This window comes from Gopherus evgoodei, chromosome 7, assembly GCF_007399415.2.
Source record: "Gopherus evgoodei ecotype Sinaloan lineage chromosome 7, rGopEvg1_v1.p, whole genome shotgun sequence".
In the NCBI taxonomy this organism is placed as follows: Eukaryota; Metazoa; Chordata; order Testudines; family Testudinidae; genus Gopherus; species Gopherus evgoodei.
In genome coordinates this window covers 131,181,272-131,202,789 of record NC_044328.1, presented here as the reverse complement: position 1 = coordinate 131,202,789, position 21,518 = coordinate 131,181,272, and the positions used below count along the sequence as shown (strand labels likewise).

The window sequence follows — 21,518 nt, the reverse complement described above, 5'->3', positions numbered from 1 at the left end:
GGAGGACATGTGGCCCATGGCAGTTCAAGATATTCAATGCCAGACTGTATATCCTTCCAGAGTTTGAGACTGTTCCACGTGACATCACATGATGCAGCTAGAGAATTTAATGCTTAGGAAACCTTCCAACTTCTAGAGTTTCCCTAGATTTTTTTTGGCAGGTCACTCTCCCAGAGAGGTGGGAGAGATTGGGGTGGGAATGTCTGCAGAATCTCATCTGGCTCCTGCTGCTCTAGGTGGCACTCCTGTTGTGTCCTGTCTGCTGCTCTCAGTGGATGCAGCAACAGAGAAAAAAGCAGCAGTAGTGATGAGGTGGAAAACCCTTTGCCACAGCAACTTTGCTAAAGAGGCAGTAGGTAGGTGAAGATATTGACTGTCTGTCATGGGCCAAGTGGGGCTGGGGGAGATGGCACTTGAAAGGGTCATGGGGAGAGGCAGGCCAGGGCAGTATCACCTTAGATTGAACGTAGCTAGACTGAAAAATGGGACAGGGTGCCTGCTGTAGTGGAGATGAGGATTTCATTGCCTAAGGGTCAAGGCAAAGCTTGAATGAACTCTGAATTAAAGAACACAATAGACCTGTTGCAGTACAGAGGGGAGTAAGATGCTGTCCGGGTACATGCTGTGCTCTAAGTGCTCAAAATGACTTCTTCACAATAGTGTCTTGTCCTACTGTGTGTGCAGATACTGCATTTCCTCTACAAGATGGCCCTCGATTGTGTTTCAGATCAGACTCTGGGAAGCTACATCAGTTTTTTATGTTCTCTAGATCCTGCAAGAGGATGGGAGGAGATAGAATTAGGCATAAAATGCAACAGCCTAAGTGAATCAGGCTTGAGTTGCTTTTAATAAAAAAACCCCACATTTTCTAGCCTTGTTCTGACATATCTGAGATTAGTGCAGTGACTAAAGTGACAGGAAGCATGCTGGCTGCACCGCTATTAGATGTTTCCTCCATTTGGCACAGGAACAGAGCCATGAGGATATATGTATTGCCAACAATGTTCAGTAAAAGTAACATGAAAAGGTAGCTTATACTACAGATACCACCACAACGACCTTGGGGAAGATGAGGCCACTTTTTCAGATGGGAAATCAGTGAGGAACATGTTTCAATCAGACTCATCCTTCAGCTGCAGCTAGGAATGTTTCCAGGGAGACTAATTATAGTGTGCAAGAGGCACATATTGTTATAATGAGGTCCCCTTAAAGCATCAAGGAATTAGTGTTCACTTTCCTGGGGATGGGGGGTAGACTGAGTTTAGAGGGCATGGCCTAGTCAACAGGTGCATGTGCTTCTGCTATAAGCTGACTTCCTCATGCAGAGGGCTATGGGCAAATCATTGCCTTGTGTCAGTCTTAGAAAATTGTTTGCCTGGGACAGGTCATTCCTTTTTTAGAGGGGCAAACATTTGTCACTCTCTCCTTATCACAATCATGGTGTAAAATATACATAAGGGACAACTAAACTTCAGTTAGCATGTGCTTTGCTAAATGAGGAGTTTAACACTGAATTATCTGCTGCTAAGCTTTTTTTCAGGACTACTCTCAGCTGTGGAACGCTTGACCAGGGGATGTTGTTGAGGCCAAGAATTTTAGCAGGATTGAAAGGAGGATTGGATGTTCTTCTGCCTAAGAATATTCACGGTTATTTGAAAGCTTTTAAATACCTACAAAGCCTTTTGCTTCAAGCCTCCAGTGGGTCTCTTGGCGGCAGCCCCTGCTGGGGCGGGCGGGAGGGTCGCTCTATTCCAGCTCTGCTTGCTGGGCGGTTCTTGCACCTGACAGTGGCCCCTGCTAGGGTGCGGGGCTGAAGGGGCAGCTGCTTTGAGCGAGTCGAGCCGTTGGCCCGGCCCCTCTACAGCGCGGTCGCTCTGTCTGGGCCGGTCTAGGCCGGGTCCCCGCGCGAGCGGTGAGATGCTGGAGGCGGGGGGCGTTTCCTGCTGGAGCAGTCAGGTGAGTTCGGCCGCTGCATCATAGCAGCGCTGGGCGCGTCCCGGGCTCGCGGCGGCGCCGCAGACCAGGCCGTGACCCCCTGTAAAAGCGCTGGGCAGCCAGGCCCGGCACAGCCGAGCGCCCTACGGGAACCCGCAGGGGCCAATCCTCCGGTGGCGCGGCCCCCCTTCCCCGCTGGGCGGGAGGCTGCGTGCGCGTGCCTTGCGAGCGCCCCACCCCTTCTCTCTGCCACGTGTCCCGAGGCGGGAGTTCACCCCGGGAGAGAGGCGCCCCCACGTGGTTCCAGCGGCGCCGAACCAATCATAGGTCGGCTCCGCTTCCGGTCACGTAGAGCGGCTAACTCAGTGCGCATCACCGATACTTGTCCCTAACTGACGGGAGGTTCGGCCAACCAGAGCATATTTTCAAGACGGCCAGATACACCCCATAGCCAATAGGAGCCGCCTTCGAAGCTGCCCCGAGGCTCTTGTACTAGCAGTAAGGCAGCCGCTCGCGCCTCTTCTCTGTCGTCGTTACCCCCTTCAAAGTGGCAGCTTGGGACACCAATAGGAAGCCGCCTCTGTGGCGATAGCGACTGGGTGGGCCAACTGTAGCCAATGCGATGTGGGCATGGGCGTGGCCTGCTCAATTGGGGGCCAATCGAAAGTGTGAATAGTTGAGGCTCGAAGGAGTGCTGCTGCCAGTATACGGTTGAAATGGGTGGAGCTAGGCGACGGTGCAGCCAATGGGGAGTGGCAGTGGGCGTGTCTGGATAGCCCCTGGCGCCAGCGCTGGGGCGCCCCGTGCGCTCAGTGCTGTTTCCGCCAGGCCCGTGGAAGAGGCGCAGCCAGTGGTGCTGAGGGGGAGGGGCCGAGGCTGCCGCCGCCGCAGAGGGTCTCGGTCCCGTCTGCTGCCCAGGAAACGCCGTGGCGCCGAGCCGGGCCTAGTGGCGCGCGGGGGCCCGGGCAACGGGCCGGCCAGGTAGGGGGCGGGCTCTGGGGGAAGGGCGCCCCGCGGCCTGCGTCCCCTGCAGCGCCTCACGGCTGCCGGCCGGCCGGCTGCAGCCGCTCCCTACCTGCCTCTGCTCTCGGCCCGGGGTCGCTCTTGCCGCCGCTCGCTGCCTTGTCTCCGTCCCCAGGGGCCTGCGCGAGAGAAACTCGGCACGGGGCTCTCGCAGCCGGGCCTGGGATGGGAAGGGGGGTGATGAGCGGCCAGAGCCGCGGGGCGCCTGCAGCCTAGCCGACTGGGGGTGGGGTTCCTAAGCCGTGGGCGGGGGCTCCTATCCGACTCTGGGGTGCCCGGGCCGAGCCCTTGGGATGGAAACGAAGGCGTGGGGGGAGTCCTGGCTAAGCCCTGAGGAGAGTGGGGGAACAAGTGCGAGGAGTGTCTCGTCTGGATGTGGGGAGGTGTTTGTATAGATGGGAGCCCCAGCCGGAGTATTGGGGACTACCCAGCTCGGGGGCTGGTGAGGACGGGGACTCCTAGTTAATTGCCAGAGGGAATCATGGCGTTTCTCCTCAGTGTGTGCATCTGCCTGTCTTGGGAGGACAGAGTTGTCGCTATCATGGTAGAGAGAGAGTTAGATTCTGATTAATTCAGTTTGTTTTGGTTCCCAGGCAAGTCTCTGTGTGGGTGGTGGTCGGTACAGTGGAGGGCTTTGTCAGTTGCCTTTGAGCTGCTTGTAGAGAGGAGAGGGGAAAGTCACTGTTGTGGGAAAGCCCCCTTTTGTGCTGATCACTTCCACGCCGAGATTATTGCTTCACAGGAATGAGAGGATCACCCTCTGTCTTGAAGCAGCCTGCTCTGGGCTGCTGTTTCCTTTCCTGTCCCTGCTGTCAGCTCTGAGCTGCAGGTCCCTTCAGGGTATGGTGGAGGGACGTGTTTGACCTGCATTTTCTGCTTTCTCATGGTGCCTGTACAGTGTGCTCACTAATAATCCTCTTCCCTTTTCTTGCCTTGTGCTGGAGGCTGCAGCACGGATTTTCCTGCATTTCGTTGTCTGTTGTGTTTCTCCTGCTGGGCGGATTCCCAGCCTCCTTACCTGGCTGTTTAGGCTCAGGACCTAACTAAAACACCATTCGTATTTGTAACAGCGTACAGCTGTGACAAGGTCACCTGTGTCTCCAGCAGCTCGTCCTTGGATGCTAATGGCCTACTGTTCAAACAGAGCTCCTTTGTTGTATGTCATATGTCTTGTAAAATGTTGGGCTTTGGCTCTCTAAGCTGGAAAGTGGTTCTGGGAAGAACTTCAGGTTCCTGTTCCCTGACAGAAGGAAGGAACTGAGATGTGGTTCCTTGTGTTTCTAAGCAGGGAAAATAGATGTAATGAAGGGGATTCTCAACAGGCAACAGATAGTCTGTTGTGCGGAGGGATCCTGGGATTTTATCGTACAGTGATTATAATATACCACTGGGATTTTTCCAGCTCTCTGCAGAGGCCAATGATGTTTTAAGGAGATAATAGCTCTTTGCAGGCCTTGCAGTGGCCTCCTGCAGTCTCTCTCTGTCCCATTATGTAATTGGAGTGTTTAAGGTTCACTCAGGCAGAGGTTGTGGGCAGGAGAGTGAATTAATATCATCTTGTGGGGGATGGGACTATTGTTGCGAAAACCATGATTTTGGCAGCATTTTTTTTTTTTTTAATTCCAAATTGACACTCTGGAGGTGCTGCTGTTAAAAGCAAAAATCTAAGGCTAGACAAAGAGTTCAGTATTTCCTTAATAGGGGGTAGGAGTTTCCCTTTTCACCTATGAAGGAGGTACAAGGAATTTTTCTGTAACTGGCCCAGGAAGTCATTTTGTTTCCAGCCTTCTGGCTTGAAGCACAAAGGTGAAGGAAGTAAGGAGGGTGTTGCTTTGCTTTGGATCCTGTGTGTAAGTGTTCAAGGCAGTGACAGCAGCTGCGGGAGCTCTGGTTGCTACGTGAGAAGCTTCAGTAGTGTTGGCTGCTGTCTCCAGGGAAGGACAGCAGAGCAGCCTCCATTAGTATAGTGCTTAGGAGATGCCTGGTTCCTGTTCAGAGAAAGGGCTTTGCTTTTGCATTTCCACAGCTCTGAAACAAAAGTGTGTAAATCTTGCTCCAGCTGGATAAAACTACAGGCTGGATTTCATTGTTTGGTTCTTAGAATTGCACTAGGATATGAGCTGGAAACCCTGAGCTGGCTTTTTTAGTTGTTTCCACTGTTATAGCCGTTTTGGTCCCAGGATATGAGAAACACAAGATGGGTGAAGTAATATCTTGTATTTCACCAACAAGAGACAATCTTTTATGCTCCAGAAAACTGAAGAGTTTGATGGAGCTTGAAAGTTGTCTAGTAAAAGGTATTACCTCACCCATCTTGTCTCTCTCTATGCAAAATTAGGTAATGAGAATTGATATGATTTTCCTATAGCAAGAGAGACAGTTGTAGCCTTGGATCTGGGACTGCAATCTACATCTGACTCCAGTCTCCTTTCCAGTTAGTCATACAGCCAGATGCTTTCCTTATTGTTCGTATGTCTCCTTCCTCCCCTTCCATCGGCTGGGCCCCATTTGCCTTATTGACTGGAATTTCTGCTGTGTGCAGTGGGTGGGTGCTGCGGACACTAGTCTGCTACTGCTGAAAGGGGATTTTCCATTCACAGAGCAGAGAACAGTCAAAATAGTGGCCCAGCTCAACTTTGGAACTAGCAACAAAACACAATCTAAAGAACTTTCCCCCTTTTGCTGTACCCGCAGAGCAAAATGTATAGCATATAGCCTCTTCTGCAGTTGGATGCCTACCAAAAGATGTAGGAAATACTTTCCTCAGTTACTGAGCCATTTTCCCTGCTGTAGATAGTGAAATATATGGCAAATGCCACCTCTGCAAACATGTCACTCTGCCTCCAACATTTAATGTAGCAACAATTTGCAGTATCTGTGGCAAAGGGCCATTTTTGCCATGACTGTATATTGTGTGAAGAGCAGCTTGGCAGGCACCACACTGCAGTGGACTGTCTAATTGGTTTTAATAGAGATTTCCTTTTTAGGAGAAATAATTGACTTTTAAAAAACTACTTAAATCTAACCTCTCTATTTTTTGAGATACATCTTGTGCTGGACATTGTCTGTACCATTTTGAATAACAGATAAAAATATATTCCCAATTACTAATATATTTTAAAAATTAGTACATCTGAAAACTTGAAATTTGTATACAGAATTCATGTAACAAAATGATAAAGCAATATGTAAAACAAATGTACCCAAGTGTTTGAAAACAGTCATGGTCTTTGCAAACACCCGTCTGGTTTGTGCTAACAAAATCTAACTACTAAGCTTTTTTCATAAAATATCATGTTAGTTTGTAGTTTTCTGATTAACTGTACATTTTATCTGAACTAATGTTTGTAATAAATGTGCTTGACTGTCAGGAATCATTTTCTTATTCCAAAACAATATAATTGGTGCATAACATCTTATATTTGAGATGTAGATTCCACAGTATTTTAGAAAGTAAACTTAGACTAATCTCTGCACAGACAACTGAAATACAGCCACCTTGTGGGTGGAACGTGGCAGTTATTTAACTTTAGATAATGTTTTCACCCCTCGTACACTACAACAGGACAGCAGTAATTTCCCAGTCTAGGATTTCGCCAGGACACTAGGTCTTACTTTCTTGCTCATGTAAAAAATATGAAGGAATCTTCACTAGTTGCAAGTCAGCCTTTATTTTGCAGTGCCCCCAACACAATAAATGGAGCATTAATTCACTGCTGACTCAGTGGGAAGACATAACTGATAACACTTTCTAGACCACCCTGGGATTTGTTGGAGTTGTCCTCACTTGAATGCAATACTGATTAGCTAATGATATCTGAGATTACAGTCCAAGGCAGTATGACCACATCTTACATATACTTTAATCCCCTTTTACAGGTAGCTGTTGTTTGCAGCCAACTCTCATTTTGAGAGGCATTGTTTTTATTCAAGCTAAGTTAGAAAAAAGCTCATTAATGCAATATTAAAGAGATACTGTTGGATCAGATTTCACCCTGTTTATGCTCTTTAAAAACAAACCTTTAGAAAATTTCAGATTAGTAGAAATGTTACATGGAATATACAAGTATTTCCAGTGGAAACAGGTTTTTTAAAATACAAACATTCCCCTGCACTTTCTGTAGCTGAAATACTGGGGTTTAGTGCATGATAACCTGAAAATGAAATTGATAGACTGACGTGTCTGTCTTTAGTGTCCCAGCTGAGAGAAATGCAGCAAGTCAACTTTAAAAAAATATTTAATTTTTTAATGCCATAGTAGACAAAAATGTGGATTTTAAGTCTCTTGAACGGTGTTCCTTTAAGGCTCTGTGGTAATACAGACATAACAAATGCACAAAGTTCAGGAAATTCAAAAGTCAAGGTTCACGTAAAGTTACCCTGCTCCTGTGCATGCACATTGGACTCATTCTTTGAGCTGTTAAATGCATAACTTAATATATGTAAAATATGCTAATAAAATATTAAGGTTATAAGTTTTTAGTACACAAATCAGGATATAGGTATGAAGGTTTATATAGTAACATTAACATAATCAGCATTGTGAGCAAGTAATGAATATATATTTAAATACACCTCTACCCCGATATAACGCTGTTCTCAGGAGCCAAAAAATCTTAGCGTGTTATAGGTGAAAGCGCGTTATAGCAAACATGCTTTGATCCACTGGAATGCGCACCACGCCCCCCTCCCCCAAAGTGCTCCTTTACCGTATTATATCCAAATTTGTGTTATATCGGGTCGCGTTATATCAGGGTAGAGGTGTAAATACACATGTGATATGAGCAAATGAAGATTAATATGAAAACCTTCACAGTTCTCTCTCTTCACTTATTCACCCTTAAATAAACATATTACATTAACAACTTTTGTATTTAATTTTTTGGTCTTTTACATATTGTTATTAGGCTAATTATAGACTTTAAAGTTCATGCTTCATGTAAAGGAATAGGATGTGGCAACAGTTAGTTTGTAGCACCTTTGCTGCTTATTTCATTTGTAGACAGTACAAGTCTGGGGTAATATGATGATGACAGTTTACATCCGAAAGTCTCTTGACAATGGGAAAAGGGAACTTTTTAAAAAAAAATGAAAGATTAAAATTTTCAGGTAACTGGAATGCAGCAAAAATTAGACACCTAGAAAGTGTGTAATCTACAATTTTTCATGTCTTCAGTTTTCTCCTTTCCTTGCTGAAGTTGCTATTTTGCAGGAATTTGCTCTTTCAGTGGCACTTTTCCAGTATTCCTGCAGCAAATCTTCCTAGCAGCAACTCCTGTCCCTACTGAGCAGGGAGAATATGCAGTTTGCCTGGCCTCCTCATTGAGCTACAAAGGGGTGGGGCTTATTAAGCTGTTGAACTTAGTTAATTCCCAATGAGCATACTGAAGAAACAATTTTTCATCTGCTCCCAGTTTCTAATTTTTTCTGTAATTAGCAGAGAAGCATTCTTCCTCTTGGAGGATGAACTGTGTGGCAAGTCTGGAGATTTTTTTTTCAGCCAATTTTCAGTTAGTGGAGTAGGGTTATAATTTTCCTTTACTTTTGAAAGTGGCTAAAGGGATTTTTTAAAAACTTCTTCTAAGGGCTGAGATCAAGATTGAAAAGTTATAGCCCCCCCCCAAGGAGAAATTTGCAGAAAGTGAAAACAAGTTACATTGGAAATTTGTACATAACTTTATTAGTAACATTTGCAGCTGTGAACCTTATAAAATAGTATGTGCAATGTGTTCTAGTGAGCAGTGTTCTGGAAATCATAAATGTCCAAAATCCTGAAATTCTAAGCTTAAGTACTTAGATCTAGTGGCTTATAACTTGCAGTGGGATGGATGGTCCAGTGGTTAGGGTACTGGGAGACCTGGATTCATTTCTCTGCTCTCTAAAATCTTCCTGTGTGACCTTGGACAAGTCACTTAGCCTCTGTGCTGTTGTTTCCCAGCCATAAAATGAATATGATGATGCTTCCCTACCTCACAGTGTTGAGAGAATAAGTAAATTAAGGACTGTGAAGTGCTTTGAGATCTATGGATGAAAACCAATATAACACATGGGCGTTATTATTATTACTTGGAAGGGCTATGTTTGAACAAAGCTGGTATTTCACTCTCTCACTCAGACACACACAAAGGCAGTTTAAAACGAAAAACTTTGTTTACCCACCTAACTCCAAACTAGCTGAACTGATTTCCTCGCCCCACACACTTAAAAACAAAATCTTCTGGGTTGAGATAATCTGTGAGAAATTTTATCCCTTAAAGAATTTTAAGAAAACTATGAATTGAAAAGGTGTTTAGAATGGAACACCCAATATCACCCTTATTGTGTTTATAGTCAGAAGAGTGACTGAAAATGGCACCACATTGTAAACAGATGTTTTGTTTGTCATGGCTGCTAACCTACTGATTCAAACAAGCTTATTCCCATTGGCCTTGCAGAGCTCATACCACTCAAGGAGAGTGAGCTAGGTTCTTTTCTGTCTTGGGCATCAACAGGATCGCAATCTTTTACCTGTTACATCAGTGGCAGAGGTAAAAGTTTGGACTGCTGGTGCTAAGATAATCCTTTTTTGTCTTTTAAAGTGAACCAATTTGATATGCAGGTCTCTGATTAAAGAATGAATATGAAATCACATGTATAACCATGCTTTTTAACTAAAGCATATCTATTGATACCACAGGACAAGATCAAGTTTAAGGAGGAACTTGGAGTTTTTCTTGACAATACTAAACAATGTAGGTTTTTTTGCACAGACTTTGTGTTGTAAAATAATTTGACATATAAGTTCCCTATGTATTGTATGAAAATGTTTTATTCTTTTGTTGAATGAGCAAAACATTTTATTAAATTTTGAATGCCTCTGGAACTAAACTTGCAGTTCATATATTAAACAGTAAGCTCATCTCAACCTTAAATATGGTGGTGTTGCTTCCCCTTTATGACATGGTTTTTAATACTTTGTCATTTAAGTTAATAAAACAGTATCGGAGTTCTCTAATGACCAAAGTATACCTTTAAATCACTGTGGCTTTTAACCAAAGATGCTGCTTAGTGAATAAGTTTCTACTTTGTTTTCAAGGTTTTGAGTTCAGATCCTGTAAAGTTGCACTTCGTAATACGTTTCCAATAATATAATTGTAGATTTATTTTTAGTATTGCAGTATGTGTGATCCACTACGTTCTGCTATACTTAAAAAAATAAAAGTAAAGGTTTACCGTAGCTATAGCTTTAGGAAAAGGTTACATGTTTAAATGGGCAAGTTAAGTAGGATGTGATTGGGATTCACTGGGCTTCCCATGTGCAGTTCAAAGCATCTTTGTAGATTTATGAATTGTAAGGACGCAGGGGATGTGGTTAGGGTGCTTCACTGGGGCTCAGGTGGTGTGGTTATTTGGCTCTGCCACAGTCTCCCTTGTATCTTTAGGCTAACAGTCTGCATTTGACTTCCTCATGTAAAATGGCGGTAATGCTTCCTTTCTTCCTCCTTGCTTGTCCTGTGTTTACAGTGCCTCCCACAATGGAGGTTTAATGTCAGGTGGGGCCTCAAGGTGATGGTGTAATAAAAATTCTTTAACTTGAGTTTTAAAATGGAAAAACCTTTTAAGTATTTTTAGAAAATGTAAATATAAAATTTTACTGATCTGCACACCCCATAATTTGCACATATGAGGCAATCTCTCCCCATTTCTCACAAGACTTAATAGCAGGGAACTGCAGTGATGTCTCATTACATCTGTAAAATATATAACAAAATATTCTTTAGTACACTATACTATATTGTAAACAAAACTAAATACTTCTCAAATAAATGAATGAAGTACATTTTGTAATGGATTATCCCTTTTTTACTCAGAAATTAGCTAATTCCTTATTTCACTGTGACTTTTGCAGTCATAATTTCTGTTTTCTTTGTAAAATATCAAAGCACTATAGAAAATTGTGAATGACTGAGTCTTTACTGTAATATAGTCACATTTATGCATAGAAATGGATTAGTAATAAGTCAGGGTTATCGATATCTTCTAGATACCTTTGCTGGAAAGGACTTTTCTGTAAAATAAGAGTATGGTTGAACCCAAGGCTGCTACGCTGGAAATTTGTTAGGGGACCACCTCTAACTTTTGTATATGATAGTGTATTGAAGCTTCTTGTCTTTAATATGGAGAGGTGGCCTATCCAACTACAGATCCTGGCATGCAATGCTCCAGTCAGGCATCTTTTTGTTATTGCATGCTGGGACTTGTAGTCTCTATAGATAAATGCAGCCGTTTGGCCATATTGTGTTAGTCAGGCATTACCCTGGGCTGGAATTAGGTTATTTACTGCTTTAAACATGGCCTGCAAGATCGGCAAGTGCACTTGCTGTTTTATAACAGCAGTGTGGAGCATAGGTGTCACCTGTTACGACAGGCAAAGGCCCCTAATCAATTTTGATGGTGAACTATTAACTGCTGCAGTCCTATGGAAAACTTTCAAGGGTTCCTCCAAATAAACCATGTTACACTAACTTCACCAGGTCATCATTATAATTGGATTGCAGTTTGCCATCTGCTCATAAAAGTTGCAGCTTCTCAGTTTGGTGCTGGATCTGCTGTTGGTATGTGCGTGGGGGTGTCCTGTCTGCTGTTAGATGACCTATAGAGCTGCTGTTACTTGGGGTCTTGTCTGTTAGACTCTATGGTCATGGGTACTGTAGAAAAACCTGAGTGCTGCAGTCCAGCACCAAATGGTAAAATGCGGTTTGTGATGGATCTGATAAGCAGGGGAGCACAACTCTCATCAACCCCTTTCCCACTACACTGCTTTTTCCCCTGGCTGGGTAGGACGAAGGGTTTTAACCAAGGTTTGAGTGAGCTCTCTGGGTGACCAGATGTCCCGATATTTAACCCTTTGTCCCACATCCCAATCTATGTATGATCAGGACGCCATTTGTCGTGATATTCAGGTAAGGAGGCGAGTGGGAGGGAGGTGCTGACTCCATGGGTGCTCCAGGGTTGGAGCACTTATTGGGAAAAATTGCAGCCAAGCTCCCCCCTCCTCATAGATTCTAGGACTGGAAGAGACCTCGAGAGGTCATCGAGTCCAGTCCCCTGCCCTCATGGCAGGACCAAATACTGTCTAGGCCATCCCTAATAGACATTTATCTAACCTACTCTTAAATATCTCCAGAGATGGAGATTCCACAACTTCCCTAGGCAATCTATTCCAGTGTTTAACTACCCTGACAGTTAGGAACTTTTTCCTAATGTCCAACCTAAATCTCTCTTGCTGCAGTTTAAGCCCATTGCTTCTTGTTCTATCATTGGAGGCTAAGGCGAACAAGTTTCTCCCTCCTCCTGATGACACTCTTTTAGATACCTGAAAACTGCTATCATGTCCCCTCTCAGTCTTCTCTTTTCCAAACTAAACAAACCCAATTCCTTCAGCCTTCCTTCATAGGTCATGTTCTCAAGACCTTTAATCATTTTTGTTGCTCTTCTCTGGACCCTCTCCAATTTCTCCACATCTTTCTTGAAATGCGGTGTCCAGAACTGGACACAATCCTCCAGTTGAGGCCTAACCAGCACAGAGTAAAGCGGAAGAATGACTTCTCGTGTCTTGTTTACAACACACCTGTTAATGCATCCCAGAATCACGTTTGCTATTTTTTGCAACAGTATCACACTGTTGATTCATATTAAGCTTGTGGTCTACTATGACCCCTAGATCTCTTTCTACCATACTCTTTCCTAGACAGTCTCTTCCCATTCTGTATGTGTGAAACTGATTGTTCCTTCCTAAGTGGAGCACTTTGCATTTATCTTTATTGAACTTCATCCTGTTTACCTCAGACCATTTCTCCAATTTGTCCAAATCATTTTGAATTTTGACCCTGTCCTCCAAAGCAGTTGCAATACCTCCCAGTTTGGTATCGTCCGCAAACTTAATAAGCGTACTTTCAATGCCAACATCTAAATTGTTGATGAAGATATTGAACAGATCTGGTCCCAAAACAGACTCCTGCGGAACCCCACTTGTTATACCTTTCCAGCAGGATTGGGAGCCATTAATAACTACTCTCCGAGTACGGTTATCCAGCCAGTTATGCACCCACCTTATAGTAGCCCCATCTAAATTGTACTTTCCTAGTTTATCTATAAGAATATCATGTGAGACCGTATCAAATGCCTTACTAAAGTCTAGGTATATCACATCCACCGCTTCTCCCTTATCCACAAGGCTCGTTATCCTATCAAAGAATGTTATCAGATTAGTTTGACACGATTTGTTCTTTACAAATCCATGCTGGCTATTCCCTATCACCTTACCACCTTCCAAGTGTTTGCAGATCATTTCTTTAATTACGTGCTCCATTATCTTCCCTGGCACAGAAGTTAAACTAACTGGTCTGTAGTTTCCTGCGTTGTTTTTATTTCCCTTTCTATAGATGGGCACTATATTTGCCCCCTTCCAGTCTTCTGGAATCTCCCCCGTCTCCCATGATTTCCCAAAGATAATAGCTAGAGGCTCAGATACCTCCTCTATTAACTCCTTGAGTATTCTAAGATGCATTTCATCAGGCCCTGGTGACTTGCAGGCATCTAACTTTTCTAAGTGATTTTTTACTTGCTCTTTTTTTATTTTATCTTCTAAACCTACCCCCTTCCCGTAAGCATTCACTATACTAGACTTTCCTTCAGACCTCTCAGTGAAGACCGAAACAAAGAAGTCATTAAGCATCTCTGCCATTTCCAAGTCTCCCGTTATTGTTTCCCCCTCCTCACTGAGCAGTGGGCCTACCCTGTCCTTGGTCTTCCTCTTGCTTCTAATGTATTGATAAAAAGTCTTCTTGTTTCCCTTTATTCCCATAGCTAGTTAGAGCTCATTTTGTGCCTTTGCCTTTCTAATCTTGTCTCTGCATTCCTGTGTTATTTGCCTATATTCGTCCTTTGTAATCTGATCTAGTTTCCATTTTTTATATGATGCCTTTTTATTTTGTAGGTCACGCAAGATCTCATGGTTAAGCCAAGGTGGTCTTTTGCCACATTTTCTATCTTTCCTAACCATTGGAATAGCTTGCTTTTGGGCCCTTAATAGCGTCCCTTTGAAAAACTGCCAACTCTCCTCAGTTGTTTTTCCCCTCAGTCTTGATTCCCATGGGACCTTACCTATCAGCTCTCTGAGCTTACCAAAATCCGCCTTCCTGAAATCCATTGTCTCTATTTTGCTGTACTCCCTTGTACCCTTCCTTAGAATTGCAAACTCTATGATTTCATGATCGCTTTCACCCAAGCTTCCTTCTACTTTCAAATTCTCAACGAGTTCCTCCCTATTTGTTAAAATCAAGTCTAGAACAGCTTCCCCCCTAGTAGCTTTTTCAACTTTCTGAAATAAAAAGTTGTCTGCAATGCAGTCCAGGAACTTATTGGATAGTCTGTGCCCCGTGGTGTTATTTTCCCAACATATATCTGGATAGTTGAAGTCCCCCATCACCACCAAATCTTGGGCTTTGGATGATTTTGTTAGTTGTTTGAAAAAAGCCTCATCCACCTCTTCCATCTGATTAGGTGGCCTGTAGTAGACTCCCAGCACGACATCACTCGTGTTTTTTACCCCTTTTAGCCTAACCCAGAGACTCTCAACACTTCCATCTCCTATGTCCATCTCCACCTCAGTCCAAGTGTGTACATTTTTAATATATAAGCCAACACCTCCTCCCTTTTCCCCGTCTATCCTTCCTGAGCAAACTATACCCATCCACACCAACATTCCAGTCGTGTGTATTATCCCACCAAGTTTCCGTAATGCCAACAATGTCATAGTTGTATTTATTTATTAGCACTTCCAGTTCTTCCTGCTTGTTACCCATACTTCTTGCATTTGTATATAGATATCTAAGATACTGGTTTGATCTTGCCTCCCAGCTTTGCCCTGACCCTCCTTTCTCTCTGCCATTATAGCCCGTGCTCCCTCCAATTTCCAACCCATCTCCCAGGTCTTGTTCCCCACTTACCTGTGGGGTTTGCTCACCTGTCCCAGTCGAACCTAGTTTAAAGCCCTCCTTACTAGGTTAGCCAGTCTGTGCGCAAAGAAGGCCTTTCCCCTCCGCAAAAGGTGAAGGCCATCTGTTCCTAGCAGTCCTTCCTTGAATAGCATCCCGTGGTCGAGGAAGCCAAAGCCCTCCTGGCGACACCATCTTCGCAGCCAGGCATTCATCTCCACGATGCATCTGTCTCTGCCCGGGCCCCTGCCTTCGACAGGAAGAATCGAAGAGAATACCACCTGCGCTCCAAACTCCTTAACCCGTACTCCCAGAGCCCTGTAGTCACTCTTGATCTACTCAGTGTCACACCTCACAGTATCATTTGTGCCCACATGGATGAGTAGCATGGGGTAGTAGTCAGAAGGCCGGATAATCCTCGACAAAGCCTCTGTAACATCTCGGATACGGGCCCCTGGCAGGCAGCATACCTCCCGGGATGAACGGTCAGGGCGACAGAGGGGTGTCTCCGTCCCCCTCAGCAGAGAGTCTCCAACCACCACTACCCTACGTTTCTTATTATCAGTGGTTGCAGCAGACCTCCCAGCCTTAGGGGTACAAGGCTTCGCCTCCTTAACTGTTGGGGGTGATTCCTTCTCTCCTATATCAAGAAGAGCATAACGGTTATCTATTACCGCAGCAGGGGTGGAGCACTGCCTGCTGCCAGAAGTAACCAGCTGCCAGTGTCCACCCTGAGCCATCTCCTCCTCCACTGGTGTGTCAGTAGTCCTGTAAACTGGGACAGCTACGTCAGCTGTCTCCACATGGATACTGTCCAGGAATTGCTCATGGATACGGATGTTCCTCAGCCTAGCCACCTCCTCCTGTAGCTCTCCCACCTGCTGCCTGAGAGATTCCACCAGTAGGCACCTTTCACATTGGATGCCACCCCCAACCTGGATATCAGTAAGTGAAAATTGCAAGTTACAGTCTTTGCAAGCCCACACCAGAATCTGGGTAAAAGCATCCATGCTTTGGTGCTCTGTCTGGCTACAGGCGCAGGTGGAGGAGACAGAAGCAGTGCTGCCACAGGTGTTGCGGGTCCTCCTTACCATCGTAATCCTCCCTCTGTCAAACTCTCTCCTTCTTCCTCCCCCACCCCCACGAGCGTGCTGCATCCCCGCTCCTCCTCCTTCCTAACCCTTCCTGCTGCCTAACAGCTGTTTGGTGGTGCTTAGCACTTTCAGAAGGGAGAGGGAAGGAGCAGGGCTGCAGCGCGCTCAGGGGAGGAGGTGGAGAAGAGGCGAGGCAGGGGTGGGGACTTAGGGGAAGGGGATGGAACGGAGGCAGAGCGAGGGCAGATGCTTGGGCCGGAAGAAGTGGGGGATGGGTGAGCACCCACCTGGCAGAGAGGAAGTTGGCACTGTAGGAGTGAGAGGCGGGCGGGAAGGGTGAAGAGGTGGTCAGGCGGGGTGAGGAGATGAGTGGTGGGTGGGGCACTGAGGATGGATGCAGCAAGCCAGTAGGGGGCTGGGAGATGAGGAAGGGCATGGTGGGGGGTGGCTGAGCGGGGTGGAGAGGGGGCGGGACTTGGAGGCCGAGTGAGGGGCGGAACCTGGGTGGACCGTGAGCGGGGCTGACAGCACCCCAATGTGTCTTGGTATTTTAGTGTTGTGAATTGGTCACCCTAGCTGTCTGGGAAGCAGGAGCCAGCAGCGTTAGTTAGGAGCTGCTGAGAAGCACCTCCAGAAATTATGCAGAGAGCCACATGTGGAACATACTGTGACTGTTGGGCATTACAGCTGGGTGCAGGTCTGCATGGTACATGGGGGTGAGCTGTAGCACTTGGGCAGGGAGCCAGTGCAGTGGAACCCTGTTGAGAGAAATACCACCGAGTCTGGCCTATAGACCTGCAAGTTTCTATTGGCTTGACTAGAAACTGAACTGGAGAGGGCCCCCCAGGTACTGTGTCTGAAGAGCCCTAACTGCTCTTGGGGCCCACACAAGAACCACTGTTGCTCATTTTGAAGTGTACCTGTTTAAGCCTCTACACTTATGGTATTTGCAACCTATCCCTTTTTTGCACTGCCCCCCACGCCCCAGGAAAGTTCCTGCTCCTTTAGCCATGTGTCTGAATGGTTGTTTGAACCTACCAGGGCTAGCACCAGCAAGGCCTAGCTGCTGAAGTACTTACAGTGCTTGCTTCAGAATTGTGGTATCTCTGCCACGCTCTTGCTACCTTTGGGGGTTTAGTGTATTCCAGCACTGAGCAGCTATAATTACAAGATCTTGACATCTAATGATTCAGCTGAGGCTTGGGTCTTTCTTCAGTTGGCAGTGTGCCACCAGACTGTGGCAGATTCCATTGAGTACAAAGTGTTCTTTTTCTGTTCCTCTTGATATTTGAGGGTCTTTTCAGCAAGAGAAACTTTGCCTGAGTTTTCAGGGGAACAGTGAAACTACCTCACACAAAATACTGTTCAGTACACAAAGGGAAGACACTGGAGAAACAAATATTTTTTTCCTTTAAATTTCAATTTTAGTAACTATAGACATTTTAAGTATAGTAGGTACAAGATTTCTGGACATGAAATTTAAGTTGATAGGATCCCTTTACTTACTTATGAAGTTTATAATTTGTTGGCTCTGCTAGAAAAGTGGTGGTAGTCACTTTTTGTAGATTGGTTCCCAATGTATTTTGAGCATAGGACAGATTAGTAAAGGAGCAATAAACGTGAGCAGAGAGGCTCCAGAAGCTGGTATGGGTCTGCCTTTTGGTAGATTTTAATTGGCCACTGGAGGTCTGGTATGGTCCTTGATTACAGTTCAGTTTAAAACACCTTCACCTGGCAATTAGTCTGCAGAAAGATAAATAACCAAATAACTGCTCACATAAGCCACCATAATACTTAACAGTAAAACCAACATGCTTTATAATCCCTAACTCATGGCCCTATATTCCTGACCCTTTCCTAAATGTGTGTGGGTAAAAAGATGGGCGTTACAGCATCCCCAGAAAGTTAACCAATCTGGTCTTTGGCATGCCAAGAAGTTGTAGTGCATTCCAGCATCATTGGCCCCCTCACAGAATATATCCTGCCACCACCCTCCTTTCATCTTTAAATCAGGGCTGCTAGTTTGAGTGCTTCTGGTTGCAGCTATAGTGGCATTGCATGTAGAGATTGGGTCTCCTGAATAACTCACAAGACATGGAGGTGGCTGCATATTAGATGACTTTTGAGACCGCTGCTGTTTCAGGGCTTTTGACATTGGGAATGTTATCTGCAGATAAAACCACTAGGTACTGTGGGTAGAATACCTGTAGTTTTCAGCTAGAACCCACCAACTGCTGACCATTTCACTTGAGCTAATCAGTCTCAAGAAAGGAATCAAATCTGAAACTTAGGCCTTGGCTACACTTGGAGGTCTGCAGCGCTGGGAGTTACAGCTGTCTTCCTACAGCTGTGTAGGGAAAGCGCTGGAGTGTGGCCACACTGACAGCTACCAGCGCTGCAGTGTGGCCGCATTTGCAGCATTTGCAGCGCTGTTGGGAGTGGTGCATTATGGGTAGCTATCCCACAGAGCACCTCATCCCATTTTGGCGCCGTGGGTTGTGGGAAGGGGACGGAAGGGTGCAGGTCATTCTTCTTCGAGTGATTGCTCACATCCATTCCAGTTAGGTGTGCGTGCCGCGCGTGCACGTTCGTCGGAAACTTTTTACCCTAGCAACTCCAGTGGGCCGGCAGGTCGCCCCCTGGAGTGGCGCCGCCATGGCGCCCAATATATATCCCTGCCGGCCCGCCCGCTCCTCAGTTCCTTCTTACCGCCGTGTCGGTCGTTGGAACTGTGGAGCGCGGCATAGCTGTCCTCCACGTCCCTAGCTCTCCTAGTTCTCTATCGTTTATCTATCGTTCATCTCTAGTCCATTATAGTTGTTAATTAGTTGGTTAAGTAGATAGTTAAGTTAAATAGTTGTTAAGTAGTTCTTCGCCGGGGGCTTAGCCCTTCCCGGCACCCGGCGCCAGGCTCATGCCTGTTTCGCCGGGCTTCAAACAGTGTGCGGCCTGCAAGAAGCCCATGCCTACCAGCGATCCCCACGAAGCGTGCCTGAAGTGCCTCGGGGAATCGCACAGATCTGACAAGTGCCGCATCTGTAAGGCCTTTAAGCCGAGGACAAAGAAGGAGAGGGATCAAAGGCTCCGAACTCTCCTAATGGAGGCGGCACTTGACCCGACGGCTTCGCAGGCCGTGATCTCGGCGCCGGCACCGGATCGCACTGGCACAGAGAAGACTCCCCGGCACCGACCCTCTCCGGCACCGGAGTCAGAACCAAGGCCGTCGAAGTCCAATACTCCGGCCAGGCAGACCCGGCTAGAGCGCCCGGCCTCGACATCGGCCGCGGCGCCGCCGGCACCGTCGACTCCGGGCCCGGCGGGTCCGTCGAGTCCGGTACCGCTGAGCTCCCCCATGAGATCTGGGGTTGAGATAATGGTCCCATCCACACCGGAGACCTTCGCCTCGGCTCGGGACCTCATAGCCCTGACTGAGCCCACTCGGCTGCCACCCCCGGTACCTCCGGTGCGGGTTGTGTCCAGAGGCAAGCCCATGATGTCGGCACCGCCCAGAAGATCTCGTTCACGATCCAGGTCCCGACGTCTTGGGCGCTCCAGGTCCCGCCGCCGCTCGCAGTCCCGGCACCGCTCCCCTCAGCGGTACCGGTCGCACTCGCGGCACCGGTCGACATCGAGACGATCGCGGTCAGGTTCCAGTCGCCGAGACCGGCACCGCGATTCCAGGAGCAGGTCCCGACGCTACTCGCCGCACCGGTCGACCTCCCGGCACCGAGCCGGTGGCAGGTCCCGGTCTCGGTCGACCTCCCGGCACCGAGCCGGTGGCAGGTCCCGGTCTCGGTCGACCTCCCGGCACCGAGCCGGTGGCAGGTCCCGGTCTCGGTCGACCTCCCGGCACCGAGCCGGTGGCAGGTCCCGGTCTCGGTCGACCTCCCGGCACCGCGACAGAACCCGGTCCCGATCCCGATCCCGGCACCGATATGACTCCCGGCACCGGTCCCCGGCACCGAGACGATCCTCCGTGCCGGCCCACGCAGACCCTTACCATCCAGGGTCGGCCCCTCCATGGCCCTCTAGACAGCCGTCCGTATCCTCCCAGACGGACAGCGGGTATGCGCTGGGCACCGACCGGCAGACGGCGCTGTTCGGTGATCCGCCGCTGCAGGACCAAGGCCCACAACAGTGGGGATTCTGGAGACCCTGGGCATACCATCAGGCCCAGGGCCCCCAGCAGCTCCCTGCTAGGCCGGCGACTGCGGAGCGTAGGGCTCCTGAAGCCTCGTTGTCTCGCCCCCCTCCCTCCCCGGAAGGGGAGGAAGGGTCCAAGCAGCAAGACTCCGCTGTGGCTCCTGAGGCAGAGGCGAGGGCTGAGGAAGACCCTCAGTTAGACACTCTCGTGCCTGGGGTCTCCTCATCCTCCTCCCCGGATGAGGCGGTGGCGGGTACCTCCTCCAACAGTCCCCCCCCCGCTGGATCTCAGGGCGCACCAAGACCTCCTCAGGTGATTGGCTCAAAATCTGAGTCTGCAGGCAGAGGAGGTCTCGGAGATAGAGGATCCAATTGTAACCATCCTCTCTTCTGATGCTCCCACCAGGGTCGCCCTGCCCTTTATACGGACCATCCAGGCCAACGCCAACACCATCTGGCAGTCCCCGGCCTCCATCCCTCCGACAGCGAAAGGCGTCGAGAGGAAGTACATGGCCCCTTCTAGGGGATACGAATATCTCCATGTACACCCGACTCTGGGTTCACTGGTGGTGCAATCAGTGAACGATAGGGAGCGTCACGGCCAGGAGGCTCCAGCCCCCAAATCCAGAGAAGCCAGGCGGATGGACCTCCTTGGCCGTAAGGTGTATTCGGCTGGGGCGCTGCAGCTCAGGGTCTCCAACCAGCAGGCCCTGCTGAGCAGATATGCCTTTAATTCCTGGGTGGCAGTGGACAAATTTAAGGAGCTGCTGCCACAGGATGCTCGCCAAGAGTTTGCGGCCATCTTGGACGAAGGCAAGAAGGTCGCACGCATGGCCTTGCAAGCCTCCTTGGACGCTGCGGACTCGGCTGCCCGTACCCTCGCGTCAGGAGTTATGATGCGTCGCATCTCCTGGCTGCAGGTTTCCGGCCTTCTGCCGGAACTCCAGCATACTATACAGGACCTTCCTTTCGAAGGCCAGGGCTTGTTCTCTGACAAGACAGACCCCAGACTCAAGAGTCTGAAAGACAACCGGGTCATTATGCGGTCCCTCGGGATGCACACCCCCGTGACGCAGCGTAGACCCTTTAGGTCGCAGCAACAACAACAACGCAGGCCGTTTTCCCAGTTCCGCCAGCGGCAGGACCTTTACAGGTGCCGCGGCAGGAACGGAAGGCGCAGGCAGTCGGGGAACCAAGGGGGGCAGAACCAAGGCTCCTCAAAACCCCCGCCTGGACCTAAGCCTTCATTTTGAAGGTGCGCCCGAGGGCGCAGTAACAGTTTCCCCTATGGATCCTTCCCCCCCGTTTTCCAACCGCCTTTCGTTTTTCCTCCCGGCGTGGTCCC

At 47.7% G+C, this 21,518-nt stretch overlaps 1 protein-coding gene across 7 annotated transcripts in view; it reads left to right on the top strand.

The window, feature by feature from the left end:
- The first annotated feature begins 2,466 nt into the window (after positions 1-2,466).
- The window catches only part of SETD5 (SET domain containing 5), a 200,203-nt gene continuing 181,151 nt past the window's right edge, over positions 2,467-21,518 (top strand). For 2 of the 7 annotated variants that reach the window (XM_030570405.1, XM_030570404.1), the window contains exon 1: positions 2,467-2,916. The gene's annotated coding sequence lies outside the window, so the exon portion shown is untranslated. The remainder of the gene's footprint in view (positions 2,917-21,518) is intronic. The other 5 variants (XM_030570399.1, XM_030570398.1, XM_030570400.1 and 2 more) reach the window with 4 other exon arrangements.